General features: G+C 48.2%; 1 protein-coding gene across 2 annotated transcripts in view; it reads right to left on the reverse strand.

The window, feature by feature from the left end:
• Positions 1-20669, reverse strand: part of LOC119660359 (synaptogenesis protein syg-2) — a 354674-nt gene that overhangs the window by 158832 nt on the left and 175173 nt on the right. The window lies entirely within an intron of this gene.

The raw sequence follows: 20669 nt of genomic DNA on the forward strand, positions 1-20669 counted from the left end.
TCCAGCTGTAGAACAAATTGTCTACCTAACTCCGCCATGCTATTAACATAGTATGCTGGTCCCAAGCCCAGGTAAAGGAGGAGGGTTTGAGGCAACGTACTCTGTACTATCCTCAGTAAAACAAAAATAAAATGCTGAGATCAGGGAAAGAGATAAATAGAGTATAGTTGGAGTTATTCTACTATGTTAAATCCTACCTGATCTCTCTTGGTGACAGGCCCCGCGACAGGTCGACCGAGAAAATGCATAGAATGTCGTTACAAACATGATGATCGGATTAAGTCACAGGCCTCGGAGAAATGCTAGGGCGTCCACCTCAGTCGACGCGGCAGGACGAGCCCCGGTCCTGTCGAGAAATGGGCAAGGGTTCTTGACGCATGGACGGCGTCAGGACGTAAGCAAGTTAGTCCGCACACAACGAACAAAACAAATACGTGTCTGCACGCTAAATGTTGGTACCCTAACTGGAAAGACCGAGGAACTCGCAAGAGCCCTTCGGAAAAGGTGCATTGACATCTGCGCTCTGCAAGAAACCCGACGGTCTGGTTCCAAAAGCTGCGACATTGAACGCGACCGCGGTAAAAATGGCTACAAACTTCTCTATTTTGGTAACCCACACACTCAATATGGTGTTGGCATTGCCATCTCAGAGGGTTTCCGTGATGCCATTAAAGAAGTCGAACGATTTGATGATCGGCTGATGAAGCTCACCATTATATCAGCTGATCGCACTATTCACTTCTTCACCGCGTATGCACCACAGACAGGCCGACCTGATGCTGAGAAAGATGCCTTCTGGCAACTTCTCGATGAAAAGACTTGTCACGTGCCTGCTGACGATTACATAATCATTGCCGGCGACCTTAACGGTCATGTGGGTGAAAAGGCAGACGGTAACAGGTGCCATGGGGGAAAGGGGTTCGGAGCGCGCAACGAAGGTGGCGAGCGTATAATCGATTTTGCGGACACCCATGACCTTGTACTTATGAATACATGGTTCATCAAACGATTGTCCCATCTTCCCACATTTTATAGTGGGAACAATAAAACGCAAATCGACTATATTCTCATAAGACGTCAACATTTTACCACTGTCACTGATTGCAAAGTCGTTCCCTATGAGACCATCGCACCTCAACATCGGCCGTTGATTGCTGTCCTGCGAATTAAGCCACCGATAAAACGGCGTGAGGAACGCACTGGCCCGCCGCGCATTAAATGGTGGCGATTTGGTGAGAAGAACGAAGAAGCGGTCTCACTCATGCGATTGCCAACCATTACGAATGTGGAAGAATCATGGAACCAAATGAAAGACACGATCCACAAAGCGGCCTCTGCAACCCTCGGGGTCACCAAGCCGGGTAAGCGGTACATCAACCGAGATACTTGGCTTTGGAATGATGATGTTGAAATGAAGGTCCGTGAAAAGAAACGCCTCTACCACAAATTTCTCGACGATAAAACGCCTGCTAATTGGCAAATTTATAAGAATGCCAACCGGGAAGCAAAGAAAGCGGTCGCTGTCACCCGAGCAAACCATTTCAAAAATCTTTACGATAAACTAGACACTCGGGATGGCGAGAGAGATCTGTACCGACTTGCTAAAAGCCGTGATGAACGCACACAGGATATCGAACACTTCTGTTGTGTTAATGACAAGAACGGTACTTTGCTTACTGATCGTCGAGCCGCGACGGATAGATGGCGAGAATACTTCGAGCAGATTTCAACTGAAGAATTTGCTCATCCTCCACTTCCACAATCATTGCCGACATTTGGAGCAGTTCCACCAGTCAGCGCAACTGAAGTCGAGGAGGCAATAAAACAAATGAAATCGGGGAAAGCAACAGGACCTGACGACATCGCATCTGAGCTCTGGAAAGCAAAGAGCTGGGACCCAACACCGTGGCTGAGTGAATTCTTTAACCGGGTTATTCAGGAAGGAAGAACACCATCTGACTGGCAAGAAAGTACCACTGTTCCAATATGGAAAAAGAAAGGTAGTCCAGCAGAATGTTCAAATTACCGTCCGATCCGGTTACTTTCCCATACCATGAAGATTTTTGAACGCATTCTTGACAACCGTATTCGCGAAATCGTTGAAATAACCGTGAATCAAGCCGGATTTGTCAAGAACTGCGGAACTACTGACGCAATACACGCCAAGCGGTTACTCATGGAGAAACACCGTGAGAAGCATCGCCCTCTTTACATTGCCTTTCTGGATCTAGAGAAAGCGTTTGACCGTGTACCACACGAACTAATCTGGTATGCTTTACGACAACACTTCGTGCCAGAAGAACTCGTGCGCTGGGTTCAATTGCTCTACCACGATCCGAAAAGTAAAGTTCGAAGTATGGCGGGTGTATCAAAACCGCTTCGTGTCTCTGTTGGAGTTCATCAAGGAAGTGCCCTCTCACCACTCCTCTTTGTCCTTGTTATGGACACCGTCACACGGGATATCCAACGTCCAGCGCCCTACACACTGCTTTATGCAGATGATGTTTTCCTAGCATCTGATAGCAAAAATGATCTCGAGCAACTTGTTCAAAAATGGAATGATCGCCTCATGCAACACGGTCTCAGATTGAATTTAAACAAAACTGAATTTTTGACGACCGATCCCCATGAAACAGGCACAATCACTGTCAGCGGCAGTGATCTGCCCAGATCTGAGCGATTTAAATACCTCGGGTCAACGCTATCAGCCAATGGAGAACTGCGTTATGAAATTGCTTCACGCATTAACGCAACCTGGATGAAGTGGCGTTCCACAACTGGTGTTCTTTGTGATCGACGTATCAACGAACGTCTCAAATCTAAAATTTACCGCAATGTTGTCCGTCCAGTCGCTCTCTATGGTTCTGAGTGTTGGCCGACCATAAAAGACAATGAACGGCGTCTCGCGGTAATGGAGACGAAGATGCTACGTTGGACTAGTGGCGTCACACGTTTAGATCACATCCGAAATGAGGATATCCGCGATCGTTATGGGGTTGCACCGATCGTGGAAAAGTTGCGAGAGAGGCGTCTTCGATGGTATGGTCACGCAATTCGTGCAAACGAGAATTCACTTGCAAAGATTGGTCTGAACATCGAAGTCGATGGTAAACGACCAAAAGGCAGACCTAAACAACGGTGGCTTGATACGCTGGATGGGGATTTGAAAGCCTCGAGATTGCACCCAGATCAGGCATTCGATAGAGCCAAATGGCGAAGCCGATCACGACGAGCCGACCCCGCTTGTGAACGGGACAAAGGCTGAAGAAAAAGAAGAACAAATTGTCTACCTCTATCTTGCGTATTCCAACTACTGGCAAACAACATGTCAGTTGGAAGGATTGAATCTGCCGCTGAGGCTGATCGACTGCTCTCCATTCCTTATAGTGAGGCCACTATTTATGAGAGAACGTATCGGGGTTTCAACAGAATAACGGGCAAAGGAAGGAAACTGAACCTTGGTTTCTGGAACATAAACACGCTCCTCGGAAATGGCAGATGACATTGTTATCCTAATGTTTGATATCACTGCAAGGGCCGGCTCTGACTACACCTTGTTCGTGGAGAGCTGTGTGTGATGGGAAGGCATAGGGTTGGTGGTCCAAACTAGGAATCAGTAGAAAACTTCACTGCCTTTTAGGAATCCCGGGCATTACCTAGAGAGTGGGGGAAGGGGAACGTCATTAAGAATTTGACTAAGGTCACCCATTGTGAGTATGACAATTGGAGGGGTATCGGCGTGCTTTCTGCTGTCGGAAAGATTAAAATAATCCCGGAACACATCTAAGAACATATTGAACACTTGATCGACCCAGAACAAGCCTGCATTGACCACATCAACACTCTACGGATAATTTTGGAACATGTGCAGAGTTTAGACCCCCGTTTCATCAGCTCTTCGTTTATTTCGGTCTGGTCGGTGCACAGGTCGGTCACCCGTACACAATGTGGTCTGAAAGTGGAAATCGCAGTAGATAATAGGTCACAAATTAAGGACGAGTGGTAACTGTTTTGCTGGCTAAGTCATGTAGTGGAAGCCACTCTCCCAAGAGGCGAGTGGATCGACCCAAGGGCTGTAGGCGCAGAATAGCTGTGGAGCATTTCAACGAATCGTGAAGGATGGTGCGTGTGGCTGCCGCGCTATACCCCATCAAGGGTTAATTTTCAACAATATATGTATATTATAATAAAATGATCTGACATAACATAAGGGGGTTCCATTTAAATATTCCTTGGTTGTCGTAAAAGGCAACTAAAGAGAATATGAATTTGTCGTCTAATAATACCCACCCTGCGAAGCTGACTTTCATCGGTACCATGGCCTTTAGAGGCTCGCTATCATTCCAATGACCGGTCCCTCTGATCCCTCATCTCACATCCATAGTTATAAAATATACTTAATACATTTAATTTAAAAATCAATTTTAAAAAACTTACAACTAGAAGAAAGATAGTAGAAAGATATCAATCCTCAGCATCCCACATCAACTATAGACATACATTGGTTTATGGGAAACTAGATATATGCTCGTTTCTTGATTACCATTTCCAAACGAGGTGAAAGGTCATATGCTGACATTCTCAGGAGGGTGGAAGCAGACCCCGAACTCATTAACTTGGGAGGCAACGTCAGCTGCATTAGGCGGTCAGAGAAGGGATATCCAATGTTGGAGCTCAAGAAAACCAAGGATGTAACTGCAGACAAATTCTTGAGCCAAATCGGAAATTCGTTAAGACAGGAAGCCGACATAAGGGTTAGCAGGACGCAGATCACTATAATCTACAAAGATATAGACGAAATCATCACGAAGCAGGAGGTTCGCGAAGCATTGGGAACCGGGGAAGCAGTCAACGACGCTCTGGAGGTGGAAAGGCTAAGGCGGTTTGCTGGTCTATCGGAGCTTTCGACGAGAAGACATTCCAGGCCGCATTGGAGGGAGCCCATGATCCGGATGGAACAGCGGTGGAAATTGTCACACAGCTGTCTCAGCGTGTAACCGAAGCATGCGACGCTACGATGCCACGTCGACGTTTGCACCACGGCAAGAGGCCAAACTACTGGCGGAACACGGAGATCGCTGCCTTGAGATCCTCTTGTCTCCGAGCGAGGAGACTTTCCCACAGGACAAGGGGAAGGCCGGAGCACCAGGAGCATGAGGAGGAATACAGGGATCTGCGAAGCAACCTTAAGAAGGCCATTCGGAGAAGCAAGCGGGAATGCTACCAGAAGCTCTGCATGGAGGCTAATACGAATCCATGGGGTACAGCCTACCAAGTTGTAATGAAGAAGATCCGCGGGCGAAAATCACCTCAGGTGACATGCCCACGGCTCTTGTTGCAAATAATTGCAACTCTTTCCCGCAGCAGGAGCAGGACGAAAGAGAACCCCAACTGGCAGCTCAGCAAGACGTCTTCTCGATCCCTGATGTTACCGAAGAGGAACTTTGGGAAATCTGCAGACGTATTGGGGCCCGCAAGGCTCCGGGATTGGACGGAATTCTGAACAGGGCTCTGAAGGTGGCGGTCAAGGCCAGACCAAGGTGGTTCGCAAGCACATTCGAATCATGCATGGCGGAAGGAGTGTTTCCCGCCCAGTGGAAGAGGCAGAAGCTGGTCTTGCTACCGAAGCCCCGAAAACCACCCGGCGTGCCCTCCTCATATCGCCCTATTTGTCTCTTAGACACCATGGGGAAGATGTTGGAGAGGGTGATATACAACAGGCTGCTCCCGTTCATCGAGCTTGCGGGTGGTCTTTCAGAGCGGCAGTGTGGGTTTCGGCGAGCCCGTTCTACGGTCGATGGAGTAGCAAAGGTCGTGGAATTGGCTCGAAATGCAATGGCCATGGGCAAATGCTGTGCTCTGGTGACGCTGGACGTCAAAAATGCTTTTAACTCAGCCAACTGGGGCTGGATTAAGGGCGCTTTGGCCAAACTGGGTGTTCCTAGCTACTTGGCTCGGCTCATCGAGAGTTACTTTTCGGACAGACTTCTCTGGTACGAGACGGACGACGGGCCGAAGGGGTACATTGTGACAGCAGGTGTGCCTCAAGGTTCTGTATTGGAACCGCTGCTGTGGAACATAATGTACGATGGAGTGCTTGGCCTTCGCGTGCCGGAGGAGACAATGCTGATTGGTTTTGCGGACGACTTGGCGGTAGTTGCAATTGCAAAGCATCCCGAGGACGTGGAGCTTTATGCAAATGAAGCCATTCATACCATCAAGTTTTGGTTACGAATGGCCAAGCTGGACCTGGTGGACGAAAAGACGGAGGCGGTCCTCATTACCAACCGTAGGAAGAACAACACGGTTACAATCCAGGTTGGTAATCGTGAGGTCGTCTCAAAATCGGTTGTCAAATACCTGGGGGTGATGATCGATGCCAAGCAGAGTTTCAAGGGACACTTGGATTATGCGCGAGAGAAGGCAGCAAATGCCAGCTCATCCCTTGCAAGGATGATGCCTAACGTGGGAGGGCCGAAGTATAGTCGCAGGCTACTCATCGCGGGAGTGGTGAGGTTGATCCTGCTATACGCGGCCCCTGTCTGGGCGGGAGCGTTGAACCACGCTGTCAACCGGAGGAAGATATGTTCGGCATACCGGCCAATTGCGCTAAGGGTGTGCAGCGCATTTAGGACGGCGTCGAAGGAGGCAGTGTGTGTTATCGCAGGAATGATCCCTATAGATCTTCTAGCGAGCGAGGCACACTGGCTCTACGAAAAACGGAAGGCAAATCCAGTCGAGGTGAATGCGGATTTCCGAAAAACCATCAGGAGAGAGTTGTGTGGCAAGTGGCAACAACGATGGGATAACTCCGACAAGGGCAGGTGGACACATACACTGATCCCATGCATCGAGAAATGGGTCAACCGAAAGCACGGAGAATTGAATTACCACCTGACACAGTTCCTTACGGGACACGGTGGCTATAGGAAGTACTTGCATCGCTTCGAGTTGGACGACTCTCCCAACTGTCCTGAATGCGGTGCTACACTCGAGGACCCGGAGCACGGTATGTTCCATTGTCCAAGATTTCTGCAGCAGAAAAGGAGGTTGAACAGCATCTCAGGGGCGGACATCGAGCCCTCCAACCTGGTGGAAGAGATGTTGAAGTCGGAGGAAAACTGGATGGCGGTAAATGAGGCAGTAGCCGTGGTGCAGACAAAACTCCTGGAGTTGGATCGAGCTCGGAAGGCGGCGCGACGGAGACGTGACATGGACGAGCTGGTATAGCGAACCAGAGCCTCCCCCGCGAAGTAATACTTCACGGTGGTCCCGCGGGGAGGGGCGGAAGAGTGGGGGTGGTTTTAGTGGGTGTGAATCCCGCACACTGCTGCAACCTGGCGCAGCAGCGTCTTTCTAAGATTTCCTCCTCCATCCATAAAAAACAAAAAAAAAAAAGATATATGCTCGTTTCTTCATTATCATTTCCAAACGAGGTGAAAGTTCATATGCTGATATTCTCAGGAGGGTGGAAGCAGACCCCGAACTCATTAACTTGGGAGACAATGTCAGCTGCATTAGGCGGTCAGAGAAGGGATATCCAATGTTGGAGCTCAAGAAAACCAAGGATGTAACTGCGTACAAATTCTTGAGCCAAATCGGAAATTCGTTAAGACAGGAAGCCGACATAAGGGTTAGCAGGCCGCAGATCACTATAATCTACAAAGATATAGACGAAATCATCACGAAGCAGGAGGTTCACGAAGCGTTGGAGAAGCAGTTCGATCCTGTCGGACTACAAGAGCCAGCGGTGAAAATGTTAGGGAAAGCCTCTAATAATTCGCGAAATTAGACCTGGTACTGACAAATGTTGTGGCCTCGTACACTTTGCGGGGAAGGGACGGGGGGTCTATAGTGGACCTGACATGCCACTTAAGCCAGTAGAGTCGCTTGGCATGTCAGTGAGGACTATACTCACAGTGACTACCAGGCAATCTGCTTGGAAACCAAAGGCGGATTGAGTACGGAAAATAATTCTCGCAGAGTAACGGGTGATATGCTCGGCTGGACGGCGAAAGCTTTCGAAGGGAACACGTTTTCCGCGGCACTCAGACCCGACATATCCCTGAATGGTACGGCTAGAGAAAAAACCACCCAAATCACCTGATGGGTTACGAAAGCATGCGACGATATTATGCCTAGAAGGCGATTGCTTGCCAGTAGGCAACCAAACTACTAGAGGAACAGCGGAATCGCAAACTTCCGAGCAGTATGTTTCTAGGCAAGGAGGGATGGCCATAGGGTCAGGGTGAAGCCCGGTGGCGACGCGCAAGAGAAGACGAGAAGGTAACTGCATGGCTGCCGAAAAGAAGCCATTCGGAGGAATAAAAAGAGCTGCTTCAAACAGCTGTGTGAACATTCCGACATTAACCATTGGAGCGAGGCCTTCAGGATGGTAATAAAAACGTAGCGGAGGGCACCCCAGGTGACCTGTGCGCGCTTCCTGAAATAGATTGTTGTCACTCTGCTCCCTCACCACGAAAATAGGGGAAGGCAAATGGTTGTCCCGCTAAAGCCTAATACCTCCAATAACTGTGGAGGAGTTGCGGGAAAGATGTGGTAGGATCGGTGACAACATGAGCATGATCCCTGCCGACATTCTGACGAAAGAAATGAGTGTGCTATACCATGCAAAACATGTGGAGCTGCACACAGAGCGTAGAAATTCGGCAAGGTAAGAGTCGTATAATATCTGGGAACGCAGATAGGATGAGCCTACGAAGAGTCGATGAACGCACAGGATCATTCCCAACATTAGAGTGTGGCTTGAGCAGAAGCATGGGGCACCAACTAACCAGTTCCTCATGGGACACAGGGCTTGCAGTATCTGCACCGCTTTGGGTTGGACTATTCTCCGAATTACCCTAGATGCAGTGGCATATCGGAGGATCCAGAGCATGTGATGTTTCACTGCCCAAGATTTGTAATGGAGAGGAGGAACTTAAATCAAATGTTGGGCAAGAGCGTGAGCCCGAAAAACTTAGTTGCGGAGATGCTGAGGTCCGAGGAGAACTGGCTAACGGTTTGCTCCCCAATTGTATAAATACAGGAGGAGTTGGTGAAGGAACAAAGAAGGAGGGAAGCTGAAAGGAGGAGAAGGACGAGTGCCTAAGGGCAAACCGACCCCGTTGAAGAGACCGAGGGTAGTTTTTAGTGGGTGCGAATCCCACACTCGCCCGCCGGCATTTGTGCAGCGGAGCTGGGGCGGACGCACCTCCACATACGAACAAAAAAAAAGATATGTGCTTCAGACATGAAGTATCCGGTGGGCAGGGTTAACAATTCGCTTAACCGACGTATGAAATTTAAGACAGGGGTCACAACTAAGGTATTCTCAGGTGAAAAGAGGAGAAACTTGTTATTCTGTAGAGGGAGCAGACTTCTAGAAGGCTATAGTATACCAGCAAGAAACATAAATGTTGAATCGCAAAAAAATTGTGTGCACTTAAATTCAGCCTTTGGCTCCTCCAATTTTGTGCATGTTTTATCCAATTCTTATATTTTAATAGTATCGAATACTTCAATTATAAATTAATGGTTTTTAGCAAGTTGGCTTTACCACTCTTATAGGTGGCGAAGACGTCCCCAACGTTAAATAACTCAACTTCTGAGGCCACGTGGGTCTAGCTCTGCCAAGGTAGTAGTTGTAGCATGTATCAGAAGCCAGCCTCTTTACGACACTGGTCAGGTAGTGTGCATTGTATTAGTACACTGCGTATCGGCGATCGAGCACTGATTCGTCCATGAGTCCGGCGTCAGTCGAGCCTAGGTCAGGCCTCAGGAACAGTGGAAACTGCTGAAACTGACGAGAAATCAGTGAATATAAGCCAAGTGGGAGCACAGTCGACATGCTTGCGAAGCCCAAGATTGAAGGTTTATCAAGAAATGTGCGACAGTTGCCAAGCGCCTGTTGCGCATTTCCAGAAAAATTTTCGTAAAGACGTGAAAACGGACTGATTGAGCTGGGAAAAAACAATAGGCGGAAGGAGCATCCGAAAGGTACTTCACTCAGGTGCTCTCTAGAACTTAAAAGAATATGGCTAGGAGACACAAGAGGCAACAACACGCCCCGTCGTTAGAAAAGTTTCTGCCTAAAATTAAGGCGAGTACAATAAGAAAAGTTAAAGAGACGAAAGAGGACTAGACCACCGGGTGTGCTTACTAAGCCGACGGAAGGCAAGACCTTTACGAAAGTCCTCAGTGGAATCCATAATATGATCAAGTCCTGAGGATATCAGATAAAGATACGCTCTGTGAAACAGTCAAGAGACTACTGGGGGAGAGAGCATTAATTTGTAACCTAGAGCCTACGTGCTCTCTGAAATGCGAGATCTTGACTGCCTTACAGGAAAGAACGAAGTAGAAGAGGCCATCAATTGGTATAATCTCCGTGAACTCCAAAGGCCAAAAACTAATTATGACAGAAGTCACGGAGCATTACTCGTTTCTTAACAATGGTCAAATCAGAATTAATTGGGTAATATATATGCACGAATCTGTGTACGAACAAATCTTTGCTGCCCTACCTAACTGCTACAGATGTTTAGATTAGGGGTGCACGTCTTGAAGTTGCGAAGACTTAACAGATAGGGGCAGGTACCGCTCACGAGTTGCTTGCAGAGTTCAATGTACAGTACTGATACAAGGATCCCACTATCAGATAAAGCCGCCATCTGGGTTCGGGATGGCACCCACCTTAAGATTCTTGCCCAAGGTTGGAGGGACAGCTTTGCCTAGATTCGGTGTTGAGCGCGACTAGCGTTTTCCAGTCTCTATCTAACACCGAATGAGATGACACCGAACTGTCGACACAGGCTTGATACTCTAAGGACGCTATCTTGGACGCAAAGGGACGGATCCTGGTCGAGAGTGACTTCAATGCCAAGGTAGTTGAATGGGGCATGCCTCATCCAGACTCCAGAAAGAAACGAATTCTCCTAATGGCGGCGAGAATAGAACTCGTAGTTTTAAACCCCGGATCCACCCCAACGTTCCGGCACTCTGGGTGCAAGGGAAGCATTTCGGCGGCATGCACTACGATGGCTTATTAAAAATCAGCTTTAAGGAGACTCCGCAGCGCAATAAACAGGAGCGAAGCTCGTTGCTTGCAGAACCTGGTGGACGAGGTGTATGGGGACTCGGTTACAAACTCTTAAATCAAAAAATCAGGGCTCTGTGGAAACCCTGTTCACTTAAGGCCGAGCATGTGATGCCGAAGGTGCCGAATATTTCCCACTTTTCCCTATAGAAAAGTTGGAAGAGGCAGTCTTTTATATGAAAACAAGAAGGCGTCAAAACTTGATGGTATCCCATCAGAGGTATACAAACTTGTGCTCCAACATCGAGGCATTCAATGTTTGCCTGAAAGAGGGCATTTTCCGTTTTCTTTGGGAGGTGGCGGGGCTTGGCGAGGAAGAAGGGAGGCGACTCTGAGCTTCCACCTTGACATGACATGGCCAAGAAAGTGCTCGAAAAGCTCACTAGAAATAGACTGAAGCGATACAATAAATTGCCCTGGCAGTTCGGTTTTGGAATAGGTTGATCCACAGTTGATGAAGTCATGCAATTCGTGGATGTCGTTCATCGAACGGAGGCGCAAAACCGAAAAGTTTGACGAATGCCTTTAAATCGGCAGGTCTATGTACAAAAGGCAATGCTATCCACGTGTCGAACTATCTTGGATATTGGAGATTGAGGTATTATCTGAGGACTGGAGGTCACGTCAAGGGTAGCGCATAGATCCTCTTAAGGCCGGACCTCTGGAATGCTTCCTATAATGGTCTGCTTAGACTTGACATGTAAGAAGTGTAGCCCCTGGTCGATTATCCAGATGATGTTGCGGCGCTTGTTGCCGGACGTACTGTCGAATAGGCGCAAAGCAGGCTTAGCATATTGAAGAGGGGGACGGATAACTGCTCACGGTTTCAACCTTGCAGTGAAAACAAAATCGAAGTAGTCATCCTGACTAAAAAGACCCGAATTCCGCTCCTGCGCCTCATTTGTATCGGCGAGTCGATAATCCAGTAAGAACCAACGGTTAAGTGAGAAATTGTACTGGTTCCTGGTTAAAAGCGGCCATGTAAACTGGATGACCGACAAATTCCTTGGGAAAATGAGACAAGAGGCAGATGGACGGCCCGGCTCATTGGTAACTTAAGTGTGTGGCTGAATCGGAAGCATAACGAGACTGATTAGCTCTTAAGTGCACATGCAGGTTTTCAGTCTTACTTGGATAAAATTGGAAAGGCACGATCTCATAATTGTGTGTTTTGCAATGGAGATGTGGACGACGTCAATCGCACCCTTTTCTTCATCCGGAAGGTGGGATGAGATTCGCCAATAACTTTACTTAAATTAATGGCATCTCTATCCAGACAACATTGTCAATGAGAGGCTGAGGAGCGCTAACTGGTGGAGCCTGTTTCGCGATACATTCGGATTCTAATCGTTAGAAACAGGATATTACCCGACCAACGGAGAGGCCGGATGGGAGGGGTCCCTTGAACTAACAATTCTGTTCCACCTTTCACCTTCCGTTGGTAAAGAGAATTTCCTCACTTGAAGCCTCCTTCAGAAGGAAGAGCTCGGCCACTTTTTTTTTTTTTTTTTTTTTTTTTTTGGGAGTAGGGTAGGTGAATGCGTTTACGCACAGAGTGTTGGACTCCCGCAACAGCACGCTGGCGGACTACAAACTAAACACCTCCCCGTCATCAGAGAACTAGCCTGGAACCGTTTGACACATTACTTCGGGCTAGCCCTCCCGCTCTCCCGGCTTTGGGAGCCTTCAAGTCAGGGAATTCCTTTCACCAACGGGAGGGGAGGGGAGGAAGGGAGTTGTTAGTTCAGGGAACCCCTTTCCGTCCGATCCCTCCGCCGGTCGAGTTCAATCTTCTTCGTAGTAAGAAGAGCCCGAACATAATGTGCAATACGATTCCAGCTGCCAGCGCTCTTCAGCATCTCTCTGACAATGTTGTCTGGAGAGAGCTCCCCTGTGTCTGCATAAAGCTGCTGGCGGAGGCCGTCCCACCTCTCGCAAGAGAAAAAGGTGTGTTCAGCGTCATCCGCCACTCTATTGCAGAACACACAGTCAGGAGATCGCGCCTTCCCAACCCTGTGCAGGTAAGACTGAAAACATCCATGCCCACTTAGAAGTTGGGTAAGGAAGTAATCAATCTCACCGTGCTTTCTGTTCAACCACGGGTCTAATTTGTCGATGAGCCGCGCAGTCCACTTGCCCCTTGGCTCATTTTGCCAAGAAAGTTGCCACTCGTTAAGGGTGCGTTGACGTTCTTCACGGGCAACCACTTCTCTTAAGTTTTCGCCCTTACGGCGATAGATAGCTTTGCGCTCCTTGGCAAGGAGGGCAACGGGGATCACTCCCGCAATCACCATCACAGCCGGTTCGGAGACAGTGCGATAAGCAGACGCCACTCGCAAAGCTCCCCGCCTCTGCACTTGAGCGAGGCGTTTACGATGCACCTCCTTGTCAAGGGCATCAGCCCATACCTCCGCACCATAGAGAAGGACGGACTGCGTTGCTCCCATGAGGAGACGTCTCCTAGTTGATATAGGGCCGCCGACATTCGCCATTAGCCGACTCAAGGCCGCGACTCCTGCTGCAGCCCTGTCCGCGGCTGCTTTGATTTGCTCGAAGAAGCTCATCTTCGAGTCGAGCATTAAACCAAGGTATTTAACCGTTGGTTTTGACTCTATAGTCAACTCGCCGATCGATATGGGACGCAAGGTCGGGATTCTTCTTCTGGTCAGGATGACTACTTCGGTTTTTTCCAGCGCAAGGTTGAAACCGTGAGCAGTCATCCATCCGCTTACCCGTCGCATCAATATGCCAAGTCTGCTTTGCGCCTGTTCAACAGTGCGTCCGGCAACAAGTGCCGCAACGTCGTCTGCATAACCGACCAGGCGCGACTCTTCAGGCATATCGAGTCTCAGCAGACTATCGTAGGAAGCGTTCCAGAGGTCCGGCCCTAGGATGGATCCCTGCGCTACTCCCGACGTGATTTCCATCCTCCTCTGGCCCTCTAGCGTCTCATAGAACAGGGAGCGGTCTTTCAGATAATCCCTCAATATCCGCAAGAGATAGCTTGGCACGTGAAAGGAGTTCTCTAGTGTGCCCAGCATATCTGTCCATCTCACGGAATTGAAGGCATTTCTGACATCAAGCGTTATGAGGAGCACTATCCGTCGAGATCGGCGGCTGTGTGCCCCGGCTCGATTAAACGCATCTACGACCTCCATAACAGCATTCACTGTAGATTTCCCTGTTCTAAACCCGAACTGCCTTGCGGATAAGTCCCCGGCAGCACGGATCGCTTCAGCGAGTCTACCCCTGATGAGCTTCTCGAGCACTTTTCCGGCCGTGTCAAGCATACACAGCGGTCGGTATGCAGACGGGAGCTCCGCATCTCCTTTACCCTTACGGATCAACGCGAGTCTGGCCACTTTCCAGCGAGAAGGAAAAATGCCCTCCTTCAAGCACGCGTTGAACGCTTCGAGCAGCAATTCTGGCCGTTGGCGGAACACCAGTTTGTAAACTTCCGCCGGGATGCCATCAGGACCTGGCGCCTTCCTGTTTTTCATAGTGAGAACCGCTTCTTCGAGTTCTCCCATTGTGAAAAGGGGGCAATCCACGACGCTTTCCGCGCTGTTTACATCAAGCCGTACAGGGTGTCTGGGGAACAATGCCCGCACAATGCGGTCCATCTGGTCGGTGCTCAGTATGCAGGGCTTCCGCAGAGCCCCGATTTTCCGAGTGACAAGCTTATAGCCAAGTCCCCACGGGTCATCATTCACCTCATTAATAAGATTTTGCCAGCCGCGAGCTTTGCTTTTATTTATAGCGCTGCGGAGTCTCCTTTTTGCTGATCTATATTGTGCCTTTATGGCACATGCCTCCTCGTTGGCGTACAAACGTTGTGCCAAACGGCGGAGCTTATGACACTCCTTCCGTAGGTCGGCAATTTCCGCCGTCCACCAGTACATAGAAGGCTTGTCGCGCCTGGGGCCTCTCCGGGGCATGGAAGCCTCACACGCCGTCGTTATTAGATTCATCACCGAATTTACGACGGTGTCAGCTGCGACACCACCACCCCCCGGAGTGCCCCCCAGCGCGGCCTTACCTGCTCCAAGAGCTTCGACGAACCTTCCGATGTTCACCTTCGCGACATTCCACACGCAGGGGGAACGTCGTGTTGGTGCTCGCCGGCAAGTAGCGTCAAACACTTCGAACGCAATGTACTGATGATCACTTGCCGAGAAGTCTTCTAGGACTCGCCACCCGTCCACCGATGATGCCAGAGATTCCGACGCAAAAGTTATGTCGGGAATGCTTCCTTCACAACCTGAGCGCCGAAACGTTGGCGTGGATCCGGTGTTTAAAATTACGAGCCCGGTTCTCGCCGCCATTTCCAGAATCCGTTTCCCTCTGGAGTCTGATTGAGGCATGCCCCATTCAAGAGCCCTGGCATTAAAATCACCGCCAACCAGGATTCGTCCCTCCGTGTTCGAAACGGCGTCCTCCAGAGCATCAAGCCGGCGTTGAAAGTCCGGAATCGACTCATTCGGCGTCAGGTAAACGCTAAAAAACGTTATCCCTAAACACCGGATCCAGGCAAATCCGTCCCCCCGGCCTTCGGCAAGAACACGAAGTCGAACATCGTCCCGAACCCAGATGGCAGCGGTGCCCGATAAGTCGAGATACCATGAGGACGGGTCCTTGTTTCGGTATTGCTCGCTAATCAGCACTAGATCAGCATTTACTTCCGCAGCGAACTGCGCTAGCAACTGGTGAGCGGTTGCACTCCGGTGCATGTTAATTTGCAAAATGCGGATCATGGCGTTCGCACCCTAGCCCTCTCCAATTCCGCCCTGAAGATCGGACACCGTCCCGAGCCCGCAGTGTGTGCGACGCTTTCGCCAGATGCGCCACGATCCCTGCAGAGAACACAACTCTCGCTTTCCTTGCAAGTCTTCGCTTGATGACCCGCTTGGCCGCATCTCCGGCATGCTGTCCTCCTGTCCGGACCCTTGCAAGCTGCTGATGTGTGTCCATAGTCCAGACACCTGTAGCACTTGGTGGGGACTATCCGCATTCGTACCCTGCATACTACCCATCCGATTTTGATTCTCCCGCTGTTAAGGAGTTTCCTCGCATATTGCTCGGGGACATCCACCACGGCAAGTTTTTGGCCTCGAGCATTTACAGAGGTAATACCTACCCGGGCATTGGTTACCTCTGGACATTCACGCTTTAGCGCCTCCTCTACTTCGACCTTTTCTGTGAGGCAGTCAAGAGCTCGGCCACTAACCCGAAGTAATGTGACAGGCTAGCTCTCTGTTGGGGGGGCGGGAGGGGGGGAGGGGTTAGTTGTGCTTAAGAAACTGAATAAATTCCTTGACTCGAGCAGAGAGGCAACAGTTCATTGCTGTAAACTCAGTGTTATTGTTACCCTTCGGCGAAATTGAAAGTATCTTTAAATATTAACCAAACTTGATAGTCTCAATCGTTTCATCTTCGGAACTAGAAATAAAGGTACTTATATATTGATTGACTCGGAGCGAAGGAAGTGGAGGGATAAGAGACACATGACTTTTCAGAATTCTCAATGGCTTGAAACAACAAGCAGACCAACTTGACTTCAATAAGAATCGTTTTAGGATATGGAAAAGGACGTCGTCTTCAGATTGGTGGCACTTCACGATACCAACTAGTAGTTCCTATCGGAATATAGTGCCATCGGTTGTGCTGATCCAAATTCAGAGTTCACTTTCAGCAATTTAAGTTGCATTTACATTTTATTCAGGAATTCATTTTTGTGTAATTTCAGTGCTTCATAGAGACGAATAGCCGGGATTCTGGAAAGAAAATGTCTGCCAACTATGTATACTCTATATCCTCTACTGACTATATGTACAAATCCTGAAAAGAAGTTGAAATTTAATGAAAGGAAGCAGTCATAACAGCCTTAGAGGTCTTCCTTCTTGAAGGGACCAATTTGATGATTAAGATCGCCTCCAATGGCCATTTCTTGTTCCAGAATTTCCTTATTTTATTTCAAAAGCATCTCGCAAAATGTAACGAAGCCAAAACTTCCAACTACATAGTTTCTGATATTTCCTTGTCCGTTTTCCACTTTTTCATAAAACTTCTTCCAATTTATTCTCGTAAATTCCCCTCGATTGTCCGTGACGTTGTAAAATTATCCGTACCTTCGTTATATCTTTTTCGCTTGTTTCTAAAAGTCATTCCCTCAAGATTTGAAACGAGAGGACATTATTACATCTGCAAAAGTTAAAACGAACTTGCCAGATAGTGTCCACTCAGTGGTCGTAACACAATCCTCTTGGTAAATAACGACCTGGAATAGGGAAGAGCAATGACTGCAGCATGCGAGACACTTTCGCAGAGAAAGCAACTATGCAAACGTAATTTGTCATCTCAAACATCATTATCGTTGACTGCTAGTATCCTGTGTCCTCATCTCATAGTTGCTCCTGGGAACTAAACTCAGTTGTCGTACCCCCACGCCACTGTCTCTCGCTTCCAGGTCGTTATAAAGGCAATTGACCAAACGAGAAGTGATGTCGGGGACTTGGACACTATCATTAATCGTTCAACTTGGTGTAAATATGGGGGTATGTTTTGACATTACATGTCTCCTCATATTACAAACTGCAAACCGGATATGGGGCAATCAGTATCAATGGGTAAGCGCGGAGCAAAGGGGAGGGAAATGTATGATTTCCATTCAACTTCAGGAAAAAAGTTTTCCCTTTATTGCCAAAAATGTCAAGTTTTGCTTTGTGGGTATGTGCCTGAAAAGGAGACCCTACCAGAAATGTTCTAATAAAAGTTTCCAGGCCAGTTAATGGTGATCCTTGTGTGACATTTACGTTTTGAAATAAAAATAAAAGGAAAAGTAAACTCGATTGTTATGGTTTACTGTGAAATTAAGGAAAATGGTAGGTTGAATTGCAGAAAAGTTCAAATGGAAAACTGTAGGACGAAACGTTCCTTGACATTATTTCAGGTAAACCCAACGCAATTTATGAATAAGTGGAAATTTAAGCGCAGATGAAAAAGGAATCCAGACCATCGAAATCTATTTTTACATTTTATTTTCATCACTTTCCGAAGTAACCATGGTAAATTATTCTGCAAAAGTCCGTGTCTGAGGACACATCCCGGTGCAGACTTTTGGTCATTTGACTCGTTAGAAAATCTTCAACGCAGTTATACTCATATTAGGGCACCGTGACCAGCTTTGATATAAACTTCAGGAATATTAGGCCTTATACCATGACAAATCCATGATCTGCAGGGCGCTCATGTGGTCGAGACTGGCGAATTCAGAGGGGAAGTCACCTAGCTCTCTGTCCGTTTCCCTAATGTGGGATTATTTTAGCTATTATCTTCGCGAAACTGGTAATCACGCAAATACCCTTCCAATTGCCTCACTCAATACTAGTGCTCTTTTCGGAATCTTGACCTCTTCCACTTATTGAAAAGGGTCTTGGATTCCCAAGATCTCGGGATGAGCAAAAGCAACAGCTCTGTAGAAACTGCAGGGTATGTGATGAGCAATTCCACAGGAAAATCATGAACCTGCCTCTGAATGATATTATGAAAAAGTTACTCTGTTACTGTTTAGAGGAGCACTTCGTATCCGCTTGTTCCGACGGCTTTCCATATCATCCAAAAGGGAGAAAAATAACAGGACATAATGCAATAGAACATCTTGATGAAGTGCTCCTTCCACCTCTTAAGTTGCTCATCCTCATGGGTGAAAAAACGTTAACGTGCCTTACAGCCATACGAACACCTTCAAAAGTTTTCATGATGTGATTTACGGTACCGAAGACGTTGTTATTTAGCGCAGCTTTTCCGGCCCTGACCAACAGAATGGTGAAGTTTCTCTTGTTACAGCATACGCTAAGCTACATTTCTTCCATTTTTTCACGGTAACAGTATCCACGATGGAGCATAAAACCTGGGAAACGCCTGCTGAATAAACACCAACAGCTCTGCCACCAAACCCTCCACCTCTACCTCTAAAAAGGGACAAATTATACCAACTGGTCCTCTAGGTTGGGGTTGGGTAAGGCTGACACCCCTACATAGAAAACCTATGTTACGAAGCCACAGAAGGAGCCTCGGGCAGAACGGACTTTACAATGACGAACCCGGCAATGAAAACGGATTTGCGCATTTTCTCATGGAACATGCGCTCCCTGTACAAAGATAGAGCTGCCAAGCAGCACCCTGTCCCAATATAGGGCTGATGTACCAGCACTGAAGGAGATGCGTTGGACAGGTACCGGTTTACTGGACAAGAGCCACTACACACTGCCCAACGAAACTTAAACTTCTGTTTTGTTTACATGGATGATGTTTTGGTCGCCTCTTCTTCCGAATCTGAACATTTCGACCATCTCGAGTGCATTTTTCAACGTCTCCTTGAGGTTGGGTTTGTTCTAAACGTGGAAAAGTGCAAATTCCTGCAGAGGAAGGTAACATTTCTCATGATCACCCCAGACGGAATTCCATCAGACCCAGAAAAGGATGAAACAATAAAAAAATGTTCCCCTGCCAACCACGGTGAAGGATCTGTAAAGGTTCTTCTATGGTCGTTTTTTTGCCCAAGACCGCTCATCACCAAGCGACTCTCAACGCTTACTTGGATTGGCCCAAAATCAAGGACGCCCGCGATGTTGCGTGGTCTACTGAGGCCGTCCAGGCGTTTGAAACTGTCAAACAACAGCTTGTTGATGCAACGCTACTGGCATTTCCTCGGTTCGATGCACTCCTAGCTGTGTTCTTCGATGCCTCAGACACAGGTGGATTCACCAATGAGTGAATCAAACCCAGCAACCGTTGAGCTTCTTTTCGAAACAACTTAATTCAAACGATCGTGATCTTTTCCCTTGAGGGCAGACTGTTCACCGTGTTCACGGACCACAAGCCCCCTACTTTCATGCTTAAAAAAAAGCCCGACAAAGCATCTCCTCCGAAATCCAAGGTCTGGAAAAGACAACGTCGTTGCGGACGCTTTGTCATGAATCTCGGAGGTCACAGTTCCGGCCGCGGCCGATTATACGGCAATCGCCGAGGCGCAGAAACATGACGCACAGCTTCAGAGCCTAAAGGCAAGCTCCAAAGTTCAAGGAGTTCCTTATTTTCGGTTCAAACTCATACTTACTCTGCAAGATCTCAGGCAAGGGACCTAGGCCATTTATTCCGGCGGCCGAAGGGATGTTTTTCACGCAATACAATACGGTTAGTTACTGGAAAGCACTTCTGGCAGTCCATGAATAAGGTTGTTCGCTCTTGGGTCCGACAGTGCATCTCGTGCCAAAAGTGTTAGATCAACAAGCACGTAAGAAAAAGAGTAGATGTAATCCCTCAGTCGACCAAGTGCTTTCACACCATCCGCCTCGAAATCATTGGCCCTTTGTGAGACTCGCACGGATACAAGTATAGCCTCACAATCATCAACAAGTTTAGGCGGTGGTACCTCTCACCAACATTAGGACACAATCATGTACCGAGGCCCTCTGTCGAGAATGGATCCCGCGCTTTGGTGCACCAACAGTAACCATCAAGGACAGAGATGCAGTTTGAGTGTACTCTTTTCTCGGATTTAGAGAAGCTT

Source organism: Hermetia illucens, chromosome 6, assembly GCF_905115235.1.
Source record: "Hermetia illucens chromosome 6, iHerIll2.2.curated.20191125, whole genome shotgun sequence".
NCBI classification, from domain to species: domain Eukaryota; kingdom Metazoa; phylum Arthropoda; class Insecta; order Diptera; family Stratiomyidae; genus Hermetia; species Hermetia illucens.